The sequence below is a fragment of the Ornithorhynchus anatinus genome, chromosome 10 (assembly GCF_004115215.2).
Source record: "Ornithorhynchus anatinus isolate Pmale09 chromosome 10, mOrnAna1.pri.v4, whole genome shotgun sequence".
Taxonomy (NCBI): Eukaryota; Metazoa; Chordata; class Mammalia; order Monotremata; family Ornithorhynchidae; genus Ornithorhynchus; species Ornithorhynchus anatinus.
In genome coordinates, this window is record NC_041737.1 from 2726697 (window position 1) to 2742143 (window position 15447).

General features: G+C 42.7%; 1 protein-coding gene across 16 annotated transcripts in view; it reads left to right on the forward strand.

The window, feature by feature from the left end:
• The window catches only part of ADGRL3 (adhesion G protein-coupled receptor L3), a 609412-nt gene that overhangs the window by 134006 nt on the left and 459959 nt on the right, over positions 1 to 15447 (forward strand). For 15 of the 16 annotated variants that reach the window (XM_029072997.2, XM_029072999.2, XM_029072998.2 and 12 more), the window contains exon 2: positions 8626 to 8785. The exons of the other annotated variant lie outside the window; for it this stretch is intronic. The gene's annotated coding sequence lies outside the window, so the exon portion shown is untranslated. The remainder of the gene's footprint in view (positions 1 to 8625; positions 8786 to 15447) is intronic. 16 annotated transcript variants of the gene reach the window in all.

Sequence of the window (15447 nt, forward strand, 5' to 3'; positions counted from 1 at the left end):
GTCTGGTCCTCCTGGCTCTCAGTCCCAGATCCTTTCCCCTAGGCAAAGCTACCTAGAAACATTAGAATGTATTGGGTGTCCACTGTGTCACATCTACCACCTCTCTTGTACTCTCACAAATGCTCAGGACTGTGCTCTGCACACAGTAAGAGCTCAGTGAATTGACTGATTGGGAACAGTGGGTTACTATTTCAGTTTCTTTGCTTTTCAGCCTCCTTCCCCATTGAAAGCTAGATGAAACACTCCCAGATGGAAACGTGATCCCTCAGTCTACTAGGTCAATGAGACCCTTGGGAGCTTTGAGTCCAATCAATCCATCAGTGGTAATAACTGAGTACTTACAGTACAGAGCACTGTACTAAGCACTGGGGAGACTATAATGCAATGGAGTTGGTAGGGACACTATATTCTTACCCTTACAATCTATTGGTCCTCTGCCCCAAATGGATTAGTTTAAGTAATAATAATAATAATGATAATAGTAATAATAAAATTTTCTTAAGTGCTTGCTATATATCCAGCACTTGCTATGCTTTAGGGTAGCTACTGTGCAATCAGATTGGACAAGGTCTCTGTCCTACATGGGGCTCACTATCAAAGGGGGTGGGAGAAGAGGCATTTAATCCCAGTTTACAGAAGAAGAAATTGCTACCAAATTTGTAGAATTTTTAAATGGGCAAGCTTGGTCTCAGACAGCAACCTTTTCTCGTTCCCATCTCTTATCGCCAGTGACTCTGGGCCGGTTTCCTTTTTTTCCCCCTTTCTCTTCTTTTATGGCATTTGTTAAGTGCTTACTTTGCACCAGGCACTGTACTAAGAGCCAGGATAGATGCAAGATCATCAGGTTGGAAACATTCCCTGTCCCTCATGGGGCTCACGGTTTTATTCCCCATTTTATAGATGCGGTAACTGAGGCACAGAGAAGTCAAGTGACTTGGCCAAGGTTGCACGGCAAACAGATTGCGGAGCTGGGATTAGGAGCCAGGTCCTTCTGACCCCAGGCCAGTATCTATCCACTAAGCCACACTGCTTTTCAGTAGGTATGCTGGTGGAGATGCAGCATCTTGTGTAGAAGTAGGTCAATTTAGGCAGGAGTTCTTGAGACTTTTGGTCTTGTAGACAGATTGGAAGTAATGGTATTTATCGAGTACTGGGTAAATGACACTGTACTAAACACTAGGGAAAGTGCCGCAGAAGCACTCATTGCATGCCCACTAAGGAGGGAGATCTTACAGACATCTATTTGAGGTTGATCCCACCCATCTACAAATAAGTTACGAACCATTTTTACCACAGTCTGTTTTACCTGACTGGAAAATTAACATTGCTGAATGATGAATAATTAATTGATAGAATGCACAAAAGAAACTGTCCAAGTAACCCTTAACAGAGCAACAAATTTAAAATATCTGAAACTAGCCGAAACCATGACAAGTGATCCAAATAGTATTTATAGTATTTATTGAGCGCTTACTATGTGCAGAGCACTGTACTAAGCGCTTGGGATGAACAAGTCGGCAACAGATAGAGACGGTCCCTGCCGTTTGACGGGCTTACAGTCTAATGGGGGGAGACGGACAGACAAGAACAATGGCACTAAAGAAGCCCCGAACGAGAAGCCCTGAACAAGTCTTAGAGTGACCCTTTATGTACCTGTTTTCTGATTAAATCCATCCGTGGTTTTTATTGAGTGCTTCCTACGTGCAGAGCACTGTACTAAAACTCTTGGGAGTGTACAGTTTAACAGAGTCAGTAGACACATTCGCTTAATACAGTGCTAAATGCTTAGTACAGTGCTCTGCCACACAGTAAGCGCTCAATAAATACAACTGAATGAATATGCCCATAGGAGCTTACAGTCTAGAGGGTGCAAACTAAACTAACAGAGTGCACAATGAGTGAGCAGCAGGCAGTTTATGGTACTATATACCAGAGGGGAAACAAAGACAAGAAGGAAACGAATAAATTTCTCAAGGATAGTGAAAAGAGTCATCTTTAAGAGGCAGTTTGGCAATAATGAATAATGCACATGATATAGCCAACAACTGCGGTTTCTTGATTTGTCCACTCCACATTGCTACCTAATGGAGAACTATAGAACTATATAGAACTATATAGCAAGCTTTATCCCACAGGTAAAGGTTGAACCTCCACTTTCTAGAGGGCTCTCACCCTTCAGTCAGGTGTATCCAAACAAGAACAGATTTCCCCTGCCATTTGGCAAAGTAAACACGGCTGGCAAAACTACAATTTGTCAAACCAAGGTCCTGGAGGATCCGGATCAGGTCTTCTAACTCTTTTATACACTCCCAGGAGCTTAATATAGTGCACTGCACATAATAGATGCTCAGTACAGCCAATTGATTATGAAATAAAGGCAAGTCAATCACATCTGGCACAATTCAAAAAGATCTGTGGAAAATGTAGCCGAAGAAAATAATTCTAAGCAGGATCTTCTCTGAAACTGTAGCAGATGCTCATTAGCATTGCATCAGAAAGCAATTGTAATCAGTCAATCAGTGGTATTTATTGTGTTAACAGTGTTCTGAGTGCTTGGGAAAGTACAGGACTACAGAATTAAGGACATGTTCCCTACCCAAGATGACCGTCAATGGGCAGGGATTGTCTCTATCTGTTACCAAATTGTACATTCCAAGCGCTTAGTACAGTGCTCTGCACATAGTAAGTGCTCAATAAATGCTATTGAATGAATGAATGAATGAATAACCTCACTCTAGAGGGGAGTCAGAAGTTACTATAAATAACTAATTTGTAATTGCCAAAGTTCACAGTTGTTCTACCTTTACTGGCAGCAGTGAAATTTAAACAGCGGCAGTGATTGCCTTGTGTAATGCTAACTCACCAGTGATACAGAGATAAAGAAGCCTTTTTTCAGTGCTATATGTTAAGCACTTAACTATGTCCCAGCCACTGTACTAAGTGCCCGCGTTGAAACAAGCTAATCAGGTTAGACACAGCCAATGTCCCACATTGGGCTCACGGTCTTAATCCGTGTTTTACAGATGAGGTAACTGAGTCAGAGAGAAGTGAAGTGATTTGCCTGAGATCACACAGCAGAGGAGTGGTGGAGCAGAGATTAGAACCCAGGCCTGTGCTCTTTTCGCTAGACCACACTGCCTCACATTATGGCATCCCCGACACAGTAGGTTGGAGATGAAAGGGAGTGTTCTCGACGGCCAGGAATATCCTAGTAGTTCTTAACTATAGTAGTCAGTCAATCATTGGCATTTATTGAAGGCTTACTATGTGCAGAACACTGTACTAAGCATTGGGGAGAGTGTAATACAACAGTAGACATGTTAGTAGACAGTAGACAAGCAGCATGGCTCAGTGGAAAGAGCACGGGCTCTTCCAAACCACAAATAAAAATCCCTAAACGCAAATGGACTAGAATTGTAAGCTCCTTGTGAGAACGGAACATGTAATAATGCTGCTATTTGTTAAGCGCTTACTATGTGCCAAGCACTGTTTTAAGTGCTGGAGTTGGTACTAGGTAATCAGGTTGTCCCACGTGGAGCTCACAGTCTTAATCCCCATTATACAGAGGAGGGAACTGAGGCACAGAGAAGTGAAATGACTTGCCCAAAGTCACATAGCGGACAGGTGGCGGAGTAGGGATTAGAACCCATGACCTCTGACTCCCAAGCCCGTGCTCTTTCCACTGAGCTATACTGCTTCTCTAGCTACACTGCTTCTCTATTCAAAATATTCAAAATTCAAAATTTGTGATTGGGGAAAAAAAAATTGGCAAGGAAATTGTTTCTTCCCAAATTAGTCTTTATTGTTTAGGCCTATTTGATTGATTGATTGCCTGACACCAGAGAGTTCAAGATAAGGTAAGGTGTGAACAAGCTTAATAGTTAATTGTTAGTTAATTGGGTAGCTAATTGTTTGGATGATATGGTGGGGCACTTCCCAGTTCAATCAAGGGAGAAACATGATCTGAAGAAAGAACAACTGGAACTTGCAATGTCAAAACCCTGGATAGTCAACTGATTACTATAGGATTGCTAATATGTTAATGAGGTGATTTAAGCTGCATCTGCCCTCAGACTCTACAATTCTAGACTATTGAAAAGCTTTGTTTTTTAAAATGGTATTATTACTGCTATAATTATCATTATTATATTTAAGCGCTTACTAACGTAAAGCACTGTACTACGTGTTGGGGTAGATGCAAGATAATAATGTTGGACACAGTCCCTGTCCCACATGGGGCTCACAGTCTTAATCCTCATTTTACAGATGAAGGAATTGAGGCACAGAGAAGTTAAGTGATTTGCCCGGGGTCAAACGGCAGGCAAGTGGTGGAGCTGGGAATAGAACCTAGGTCCTCAGTCTCCCAGGCCTGGGATCTTTCTACTAGGTCACCCTGCTTCTGAGGTGACTAAAGTCTTGATGAGCTTGGAGGCTTCACCCTGCACCCTCTACCTAATTGTGGTATATGTTAGTCAGTGGTACTTATTGAGCCCTTACTGTTTGCAGACACTGTACTGAGTGATCACTACTGTGTGCCACGCACTCTACAAAGCACTGGGTCGATACAAGATGCCCATTTTCTTTACCACTAGATTTGTGAGAATCTATCTTTCCATGTTGTTTTTGTGTTTGTGTTACCTTGCCTTTCCTCTTGTGCCCCTCACCAAATCCTTCCCTTTATTACTCGTAAATATGAACTGCTGGAGGATCAGGGCCCCTGTCTAATTCTGACCTCTGGATTTTTTCCAAAACTTTTAGTACAGTGCCCTGCGCACAGTAGGCCCTTAATAATAATTATTTCTACTTCCACAAATACTACTTTAGGGTGAATTGGGAAGAGTCTCTTGGAAGTCGGGTTTACTGTCTCCTGATTAAACTAATCCACTCCTAATTTCCTGCTGTAAATATCCTGCTTCAGCCTTTATCAAACCAAAAATGGTGGCTTCCTTATAGCTATCTTTGACTTTCATTCACACCCTTCCCCGACCCAAATAATCTCCAGAAATTATTGGCAACCGTCTGATTGTTTGTTCCCTTTGGCCCCAGGCTATCCCCCCTAGTCTGGAAGCTCTGTGTGGTCAGGGAATGGGTCTACCAATTATGCTATATTGTACTCTCCCAGGCACTCAGCTCAGGGTTTAGTATGCAGTAAGCATTCAGTATAGCCTGACAGTATAGAGAAGCAGCGTGGCTCAGTGGAAAGAGCATGGACTTTGGAGTCAGGGCTCATGAGTTCGAATCCCAGCTCTGCCACTTGTCGGCTGTGTGACTGTGGGCAAGTCACTTAACTTCTCTGTGCCTCAGTTCCCTCATCTGTAAAATGGGGATTAAGACTGTGAGCCCCACGTGGGACAACCTGATTCCCCTATGTCTACCCCAGTGCCTAGAACAGTGCTCGGCACATAGTAAGCGCTTAACAAATACCAACATTATTATTATTATTAGCCGATTGATCGATTGCTGCAAAATCATCAACAATATCTTCATTTCTCTAAATCAAACTGATTTAGTTTAACTTAAAAGTCATGCTGTGTTTGGTTTCACAAAAAATCTGCTTTATAGTAGACTTCCTACTCCCCCTCTTTTCCCTATATCCTTTAGAAGAGGAATGAAGTGGAGAGACTCTGAAGTTACTTAAGCACATTTGGGCTCAGCCCGTAAGTCACAACTCTGTATTATTTTGTGACTTAAGTGTTAATTGTATCCATAAGATGCTTTTGTGACTGTTTCTTTACGACTGGAATGCAAACTCCTTGAAGACCTGGATGGCACTGACTAATTCTATTGTACTCTGCCAAACACTTAGTACAGTGGTCTACACACAGCAGACACTCAGTAGAGAAGCAGCGTGGCTCAGTTGAAAGAGCATGGGGTTTGGAGTCAGGGCTCATGAGTTCGAATCCCAGCTCTGCCACTTGTCGGCTGTGTGACTGTGGGCGAGTCACTTAACTTCTCGGTGCCTCAGTTCCCTCGTCTGTAAAATGGGGATTAAGACTGTGAGCCCCACGTGGGACAACCTGATTCCCCTATGTCTACCCCCGCGCTTAGAACAGTGCTTGGCACATAGTAAGCGCTTAACAAATACCAACATTATTACTCAGTAAATACATCAGCAAAGTGACCACCTTTTCAATTTTCCAAGAAGCTCCATTTCCAGCCTTCTTTACCCAGATCTTTGTCATTATTAGTTAGAATTATTACATCAAGGAAAATCACAACATGCATTTTTTTAAATGGTGACACTTAGTCATTTTTTGATTTTTACCTGGTGAGATTACAAATGTATGAGCTTGTTGTGGTTGGGGATGTTTCTGTTAGCTTGTACTCTCGCAAGTGCTAAGTCCAGTGCTTTGCGCACAGTAAGTACTTAATAAATACCATTGACTGAATGATTGATGTCACCAACCTATGGCTATTTGGGTCAAGTGATCTCTCAGGCTTCATTCTTACATTTTTTTGTTGTTGTTTGTTCAATTACCTTTGCAACACAGAGGATCAGTTATTGCCAGAGTCAAAGGCAAGAACCAAAGCAATAGTAATGACAGAGCCCAAATTGGCTAATAGCCTGAGCATCAGAAAATAGCTTTTTCTTAAAATTAAAATCTAGAAGACTGGCATTGAGTCTTGGATGAAACTTAGGTGAGTAGAAGGATAGCAGAAAGAAGGAAAGAGGAGCAGAAATTATACACTTGAAGGGAAAAGGTTCAGAAAGGTCTGCAAGCAATAGAAATAAGAGAGTCCCATATTTCTGTCATTCAGATAAGAGTTATTCATTTGCCGTTTGCTCCAAATAGCCAGGTAGCATTGCTGGGAACTGGAAAATTGCTGCTCAACTCCTTCTCAAGTATGTAATGGGGTTTGGGGAGAGAATGATTATTTTTCTGTTGGTCACTTGCTTTTTTCCAAGGTGAATATTAATATTTGGGTACTCTATTAGATTTTAGAGCAAAATACCACTATTAAAATATATCCTGTTTTTTCAGTAGGGGGAGGGCTGCCCCTTGTCGAACCCTGCTTTAAGGAAAACTTTCATGTCAGCGCTTTCTTAGCATTCATAATAATGATATTAATAGTACTTAATAATAATTGTGGCGTTTGTTAAGCGCTTACTTTATGCCAAGCACTGTACTGAACGCGGGGCAGATAGAAGATAATCAGGTCCCACAAGAGGTTCACGGTGGAAGTGGGAGGGAGAACAGGTATTGAGTCCCCATTTTGCAGGTGAGGGAGCTGAGGCACAGAGAAGCGAAGTGACTTGCCCAAGGTCGACCAGTTCAGCGGAGGAGCCGCGATTCCTCTGCTTCCTAAGCCCGTGATCTTTCCTCTAGGTCATGCATGCTGCTTCCCCTTTCCTTTTCAGTACCTTATGTTACCATCCAACTCTGAAAGTAGTTATGTCTTTCAGAGAGCCCTCTCTTGGTTAATTGGGGGCAGTCCTGTCAGCCTGCCAGCCTTCTCTGTGAGGGTAGTGAGACTTTGGACAGAGATCTGCTAATGTGTCACGATGGCTACATTCAGTGGACCCACTCTGCCAGTCTACCCCTTGAGTAGTGAAGAAAAAGCATCGTGCTTTCTGAACACCGGAGGATGCGTCGAAAATAGGTTCAAACCAAGAGAGTCTCAGTACTTTCCTCCTGTGTGCCCAGGATCTTCGGCACCCCGAAGGGGGATTTATTCTTCTTTTCTCTTTTTTTATCAGTGGTGAAAGGGGATTTTTTACAGTTTGAATGTCTAACTCTCTTTTCTCTGCCTTTTGACTTTGGTAGATTGTTGCTTTAAGGGGAATAGATCTCTGATTCTGATTCCCGCTTTGTGCATTAGAAGGAGAAGGGGACCGATTTTGAGTGGGATGAGGATATCTTGTTCTCTTGTGCGGGAGACAGTGACATCCTACTCTGGTCCAAGACTGTATATATTTCCAAGACCCTGCAAAAAGCCCTCCCTGTCCAAAGCAGAAACCAAATGAGTCAATCGGATCAATACCAACCCCCTCACGCTCCCTCATCTCTAAGGAAGATAATTATCTAACTCATTTATGCTTTCCTCTTCTGAGTATAAGCTGGGGTTGTTATTTAATAATTCAGGATGAGATAAAAATAATTACTACATATAAATAATAAATTAAATATGATTATTCAATGATTTTGGCATTTATTAAGTGGTTAATGCACGCTAAGAGCTGGGCTACATAAGGGTTTCAGAGTGGACACAGTCTAACACCCACATGAAGATCATAGTCCATCTCTTTCCCTTCAGATAGATGAGGAAACCAGGACCCGGATAATATAAATGACTTAACCAAGGTCACCCAGTTGGCAGACCTGAAATTAGAACCCAGATCTCTCGACTCCTCGTCTTGGGTTCTTTGCACTAGTTCACATTGTGTGTTGTCTGGATTGTGGGAGGGTTTGTTTGTTTGATGGGATTTAAAGTAAGACTGATCAATCAGTGGTATTTATTGAGAACTTACTATGTTCAGGGCTCTGTACTAAGTGCTTGGGAAAGTCTAATATAATAAAGTTGCTAGACATGATCCCTGCCCTCAAAGAGCTGAACCAAAACTGAAAAGAACAAATTAAAGAGTGAAAGCTTTTTTTCTTTCTTTTTCTTTTCTGAATATTTTAGAACCCAGAAATCCATTTTAGAGTTATGAAGGAAAGCCGAAAGCTTGACTGTGATGTCACGGCGACTCTAAGAGAAATTCTGTGGCTTCCAGCAGCTTTGAGGTCATGTCCTGTTCCTTTCCACAGTGGGGCTATGAAGGCTTTGAGAAGGATCAGTAAAGGTAAATGCTGTTTTTCTCTCCATTTCGCCATCTTTTCTTTTGTGCATGAATTTGGGTGATAGATGGTTTCTTCCTCCCATTCTAGAATTCTGTCCCACTTTCCATTCGATAGTTTACCCGTTTTCCTCGTCTACATATCCCATCTCCTTGAGAAGACCTTCTCAAAATAAATCTTTCATCCTTTTTGCATGGTATTTGCTAAGTGCTTATTATATGCCAAACATTGAACACTGTTGGGGTTGATACAAGATAATCAGTCAGACAGCACCTATTTCACAAGGTAGGATGAGGAGGGGGGATAACAGGTCTTTCTCTACGGTGTTGTGCATACAGTAAGCTCTCAATAAATACCACTGATTGATTTTTACAGATGAGGAAACCCAGAAGTTAAATCCATTCATTCATTCAATCGTATTTATTGAGCGCTTACTGTGTGCAGAGCACTGTACTAGGCGCTTGGAGTGTATAATTCGGCAACAGATAAGACAATCCCTGCCTAACACTGGGCTCGCTGTCCAAAAGCGGGAGACAGCAGAACAAAACAAGTAGACAGGCATCGATACCATCAAAACAAATAGAATCATAGATATATACACATTATTAGTAAAAGAGAGTAATAAATAATATATACAAATATACACAAGTGCTGTGAGGAGGGGAAAGGAGTAGAGCAGAGGGAGGGAGTAGGAGGAGGGGCAGAGGGAAAGGGAGAGCTCAGTCTGGGAAGTCCTCCTGGAGGACGTAGGGCTTGGAAGAGGGGAAGAGAATTAGTTTGGCAGATGTGAGGAGGGAGGGCATTCCAGGTCAGTGGTAGGACGTGGGCAAGGGGTCGAGGGCGGGACGGGCAGAGCTGGGATTAGAATCCAAGTTTCCTGCCTCCCAGGCCCATGCTCTTTCCACTGGGCTGCACTACTTCTCTGCCCACCTCATGATCTCCTAACTCACAATTTTGCACTTTCTCATCACCTAAGCATTTATGTGTTCAGACACCCCTCCCTCCCCTCCCACCCTCATAGCACTAATATAATAGTGATGATGTGGTATTTGTTAAACATTATGGACCAAGCATTGTACTGAGGGCTGGGGTAGATACAAAATAATCCGGTCAGACATTGTCCCCATGGGGCTCACAGTCTGTTGGGGAGGGAGAACAGGTGTTTAATCCCCATTTATACTGATGAGGAAACTGAAGAACAGAGATGTGAAGTGACCTGCCCAAGGTCACACTGCATGCAAATAGCAGAGCCAAGCCTAGAACCCAGGCCCGTGCTCTTTCCTCTTTGGGTGAGCAGCATGGCTCAGTGTAAAGAGCCTGGGCTTGGGAGTCAGAGGTCATGGGTTCGAATCCCTGATCTGCCCCTTGTCAGCTGTGTGACTTTGGGCAAGTCATTTCACTTCGCTGGGCCTCAGTTACCTTTACCTCATCTGTAAAATGGAGATGAAGACTGTGAGCCCTACGTGGGACAACCTTATTACCCTGTATCTACCCCAGCACTTAGAACCATGTTCTGCACATAGTAAGCGCTTAACAAATACCAACATTATTATTATTTCCACTAGATCAGTCTATTACTTCCTCCTCCCTTTAATTCACTTTAATGCCTGTCTTTTTGCTCCTTGAGAGTAAGATGCTCTCCCAAAGCACTAGTAGCTACTCTAACACACTTCTGGTTAATGGTCATCAATATGGCTGAGTGATGGGAAATTGATTAGCGTGATCAGCTGAAGGGAGCCCAGTTTTTTTTGAGACCCATCAGCTCTCATTAAGCCCTGTATTTAATCAAGTTCCATTCTCCTGAATTTTGCCATATGAACCTGACGGTAGTTTGCAGTTTGTTGGACTTTCTGGGAAAATGCAGGAAAGAAGCATATTTTTCCAGTCTGCTATCTGCAGACTAATGTAAAAGTGCTGGTCACCTGAATTTTCTGTTATAAACTTGTCATAGCGAATGAGACTCTGGGGCTTTTCCGTTAGCTACTGTTAAGTGTCTACCCTGAATCCTGAGGTCTTAAGGAACCCTCTAAACTCATAGATGTGATGCCCGGGTGGCATTTTGGGGTTTATTCCCTGTAGTTGTACATTTTTATCTGTGTCTCCATCTCATCGATTCCCATGTAATGAACTACTTCTAAACCTTTGACAATGAGACCACTGAGGCCTACTATCTCAGGGGTGTGGATTGAGAACATGAGGATCCGTTCTCTCATAATAACCATCATCATCATTAAGATATTTGCCAAGCACTTACCATGTGCCGGTCATATCAGGAGCATTGTTGCTGGGGTGCTGTGGAAGAGAGAGTGGATAGAGCACAAACCTGGGAGATAGAAGGACCTGGGTTCTAATCCCAGTTCCACCACATGTCTGCTGCGTGACCTTGGACAAGTCACTTCTCTGAACCTCAGTTACCTCATCTGTAAAATGGGGGGTAGGACTGTGAGCCCCATGTAGGACAGAGACTGTGTGCAGCCCGATCAAGTTGTATCTTCCTCATCTCTTAGAACAGTGCCTGGCACACAGTAAGCGCTAACCAAGTACATAATTATTGTCTCCTCTCTCCGCAACTGGATCGAGCACAGGAATGGAGCCCGCAGGATGGTTTGAGATTTAGCTACCCCTAAACTGCCCTCTGGCTGCACATTTGTGTTAGCTGGAACCTGAAGTTCCTGAACTCTGGCGAAGCACGCAAGGGATTCCTAAGTTACTCCAGTGTGGTCTACGGTAGGGACTAAACTCTCTATCTTCCCAGCATATCCGATCTCACTGAATCGACCATGGCTCTCTGCAGGGTCTTTATTTTCCAGGAGAAGTGGTACATATTCATAGCTGTATATACTCTGTTGATGCAGCAGGGGTGTTGGTGATCAGAAACTTCTATCAATCAATCATATTTATTGAGCACTTCCTGCGTGCAGAGCACTGTACTACGTGCTTGGGAGAGGAAAACAGAACAGGGTGGATAGACACGTTTCCTGCCCTCCACGAGCCTATAGTCTGGAGTCTACAGTGTACTACTATTCATGCTTCCTGTTTCTAGTTGGCTGGCAGTGGGTGTGCTATGAGCGGGTTGGAGATTGCACAGGAATAGGAAATTCAGGTGAAGGGGAGAGACTGAGTTATTCACCACCCCTAATCATTTGTATTTATTGAGCACCTACTCTATGCAGAGCAAGTATTTTCAGTTCTCTTTCTTACCTTCCTTTCATTTTCATCTTCTTTCTCTCTACCTTCTTCTCCCTACCTCCATCTTACTGATGATAATCATAATTTTAAAAAAACCACTACTATAACTGTGGTATTTGTAAGCAAATACTTTGTGTTAGGACCGTTCTAACTGCCGGGATAGATACACGATAACTGCCGGGATAGAAACAGTCCCGGTCCCCCATGGGACTCACCGTCTAAGTAGGAGAACAGGTATTGAATTCCCATTTTACAGATGAGAAAGCCCGTTGCGGGTAGAGAATGTGTCTGTTTATTGTTATGTTGTACTTTCTCATGTGCTTAATACATGCCTTGAATACAGTAAGCGCTCAATAAATCCGACTGGCTGACGGACTGAGTCAGTCACAGAGCAGTTAAAGTGACTTGCCCGTGGTCGCAAAGCAGTTAGGTGGCGGAACTGGGATGAGAACCCACAAGTCCTTCTGACTCCCAAGGCCCGTGCTTTTACCTTCTAGACTGCACCTAGCTATACGTTATATCTAAGTTATTTGTAGTAACGTCTGGGTTCCCCTTCAACTGAAAACTCACTGTGAGCAGTAACCTGTCTGCTCACTTTGTGGAAATGTATTCTCCCCAAGTGCATACATTATAGTTCTGTGCACACTGTCACCCACGCAATAAATAACATTGATGGTGGTTTCCACTAACAACCACACTGCTCCTCAATAGGCAAGTAAATCGTTTCTGCTGGAGAAATTCTTCAGGGTTTCACGCAGCCAACTTCAATAGTGTTTAGGTATCTATCTGTCTGTCCCAGACTAACCCCCCCTTTTAATAATAATACTAATAATGTGTATTTGTTAAGCGCTTATGATGTGCAGAGCACTGTTCTAGCCCTTGGGTAGATACAGGGTAATCAGGTTGTCCCACGTGAGGCTCAACAATCTTAATCATCATTTTACAGGTGAGGTAACTGAGGCACAGAGGAAGTTGAAGTGGACTCGCCCACAGTCACTGCTGCCAAGTGGCAGAGCCGGGATTCGAACCATGACCTCTGACTCCCAAGCCCATGCTCTTTCCACTGAGCCACGCTGCTTGGCTGCTTCCTTTTAACTCTGCTCCCTCATCTCTCCCATCGCCCCGACTCGCTCACCTTTGCTCTACCCCCCCAACAGCACGTGTATATATGTACATATTTATAATTCTCTTTATATCAATGATGTGTATATATCTATAATTCTGTATATTTATGTTGATGCTACTGATGCCTGTTCACTTGTTTTGATGCCTGTTTTCCCTGTCTAGACTGTGAATCTGTTGTGGGCAGGGACTGTCTCTATTTGCTGAATTGTACTTTCCAAGCGCTTAGTACATGATCTGCACACAGTAAGTGCTCACTAAATACGATTGAATGAATGAATGTTGAGCCTCATCTACTCTCATGGCTAAAGTCTTACTGACATTTTGTACCGTTGCCTATTAGAATGAAGGGCACGTAGTACTCATCAGTCAGTCGTGTTTATTGAGTGCTTACTTGGGCAAAGCACTGTACTAAGCGCTTATGTGCACACATACACAACAAATGGACACATGCATGCAACGTGCTCACTAACACATATATCAATAATTTATGCCGAATAATTTAAGAGAAATATAAGATTGACTAGTATTTAATATACCGTTGGAGGTGTAATGATGAAGTGGTGCTATCAAATAATGAAATTTTTCCCTATGTAATTAGAGGCCAAATATATTCATTCCAGTTATATTTTTCATAACTGGTGATTTATTGATTGTTACAGTTCATTCTTCTACATGAATTATTATAAGGAATGACATGTTATTTCCTTGAGTCAGAATGCCTGTGCTTTTATTTCACGGAAAAGAATTACCCCGTTGAATGAATATGCTATACTAAATTAAAAACACTGTTTACTTTGAGATATTTAAACTCTTAGAAAAAACTTGGGGTTAAGAAAAATTGGGGTGAGAGTTCACTGATATTATATGGTTTTTTGTCTGCCTGTGGTTTCTGTCCTTTTTCTTTTAAATGGTGGATGGCAGAAGTCAGATCAATCAATTAGTGGTATTTATTGAGTGCTTACTGTGTCAGTCAATCAATCATATTTGTCGAGAGCTTACTGTGTACAGAACACCGTAGGAAGCACTTAGGAGAAAACAGTATAACGGACACATTCCCTGTCGACAAAGCAGTGTATTAAGTGCTTTTCAGATGTAATCCCAGCATATCCTAATGTCTGCAGTCAGTCTAAGAAAATCTGAGACAAGCTGGGAACAGAGAAGGCAATAATGGTTCTTTCTCTGGACACATTTTGTCTCTGACTTTGGCTCACCCAAGTAAGCAAGTTGCTTAAGTGCCTTTTTTTAAATTGGTATTTGTTAAGCGCTGACTATGTGTCGGTCACTGTACTAAGTGCTGGGGTACATACAAGCTAATGAGTTGGACACAATCCACGTCCAGTTCAATCCCTTTCCCACCTGGGGCTCACAGTCTTAATCCCCTTTTTACAGGTGAGGTAACTGAGAGACAAAGAAGTGAAGTGACTTCCCCAGGGTCACACAGCAGACAAGTGACGGATCCAGGATTAGAACCCAGGTCCTTCGGACTCCCAGGACCGTGTATGTGCATTCCTCAGCATAGAAAGAGAACTTGGATCTCTAGATTGTCATAGCATTGACTTGGAGAGATGAAACCTCTAGACATTTTAGAAGACTTTATTAAGTTGACGGTATGGATGAAAACTAAATGTTATCCCCAGGAAAGCCTTTTCACCGTGAGCAAAAATACCATCCTCAGATCGGAAATGCTGTATGTGGAGCAGATAATATAAATACCGTAGTAGGTTCTGCTTGCCAGTTCGTTTAGAAATTGTTTCCAAAATGCTGAAGGTGATAGCGATATGATAAATCTGGTTTCTACTGAGGAGTGGTTAAATTTTGGATAGTTTATTTCCTGGTGATTAAGGTGCAGTACTCAGCACTATCTGACTTCCGAAGTGACAGCGCCCTCAAGCCGTGGCTAAGGAATGAGAGGCTGTCAGGCACGCACCGTGCACGAGGTGAGGAGAGGTAAAGTTCTCTTAGAATCATTTCCCCTCACCCCATGTTGCACGTTCAGTAACCCCAGAATGAGATTTCTCACCTTCCTTCAGAGTGTAAGCAGACAGGTGAGGTGTCCTTAAGAACATTAACATTTGGAGCCAGAAGTGCTTCTGGGGATCCTTTGGTGAAGGATTCCTATTGAAAAAAATTAGGTTACCTTAGGAATAAAGAAGCACTACATTGCATCTTGTTGACACCAGGTTTATTTCTAACGACAGAATCTGTGAGTAGTTAAACAGTTTCATGTAGGCTCAGATCAATCAATCACGTTTATTGAGCGCTTTCTGGGTATGGAGCACTGTGTGAAATGCTTGGGAGAGGACAGTGTAATGGCTGGTAGACACGTTCCCTGCCTGCAACAACATACAGTCTA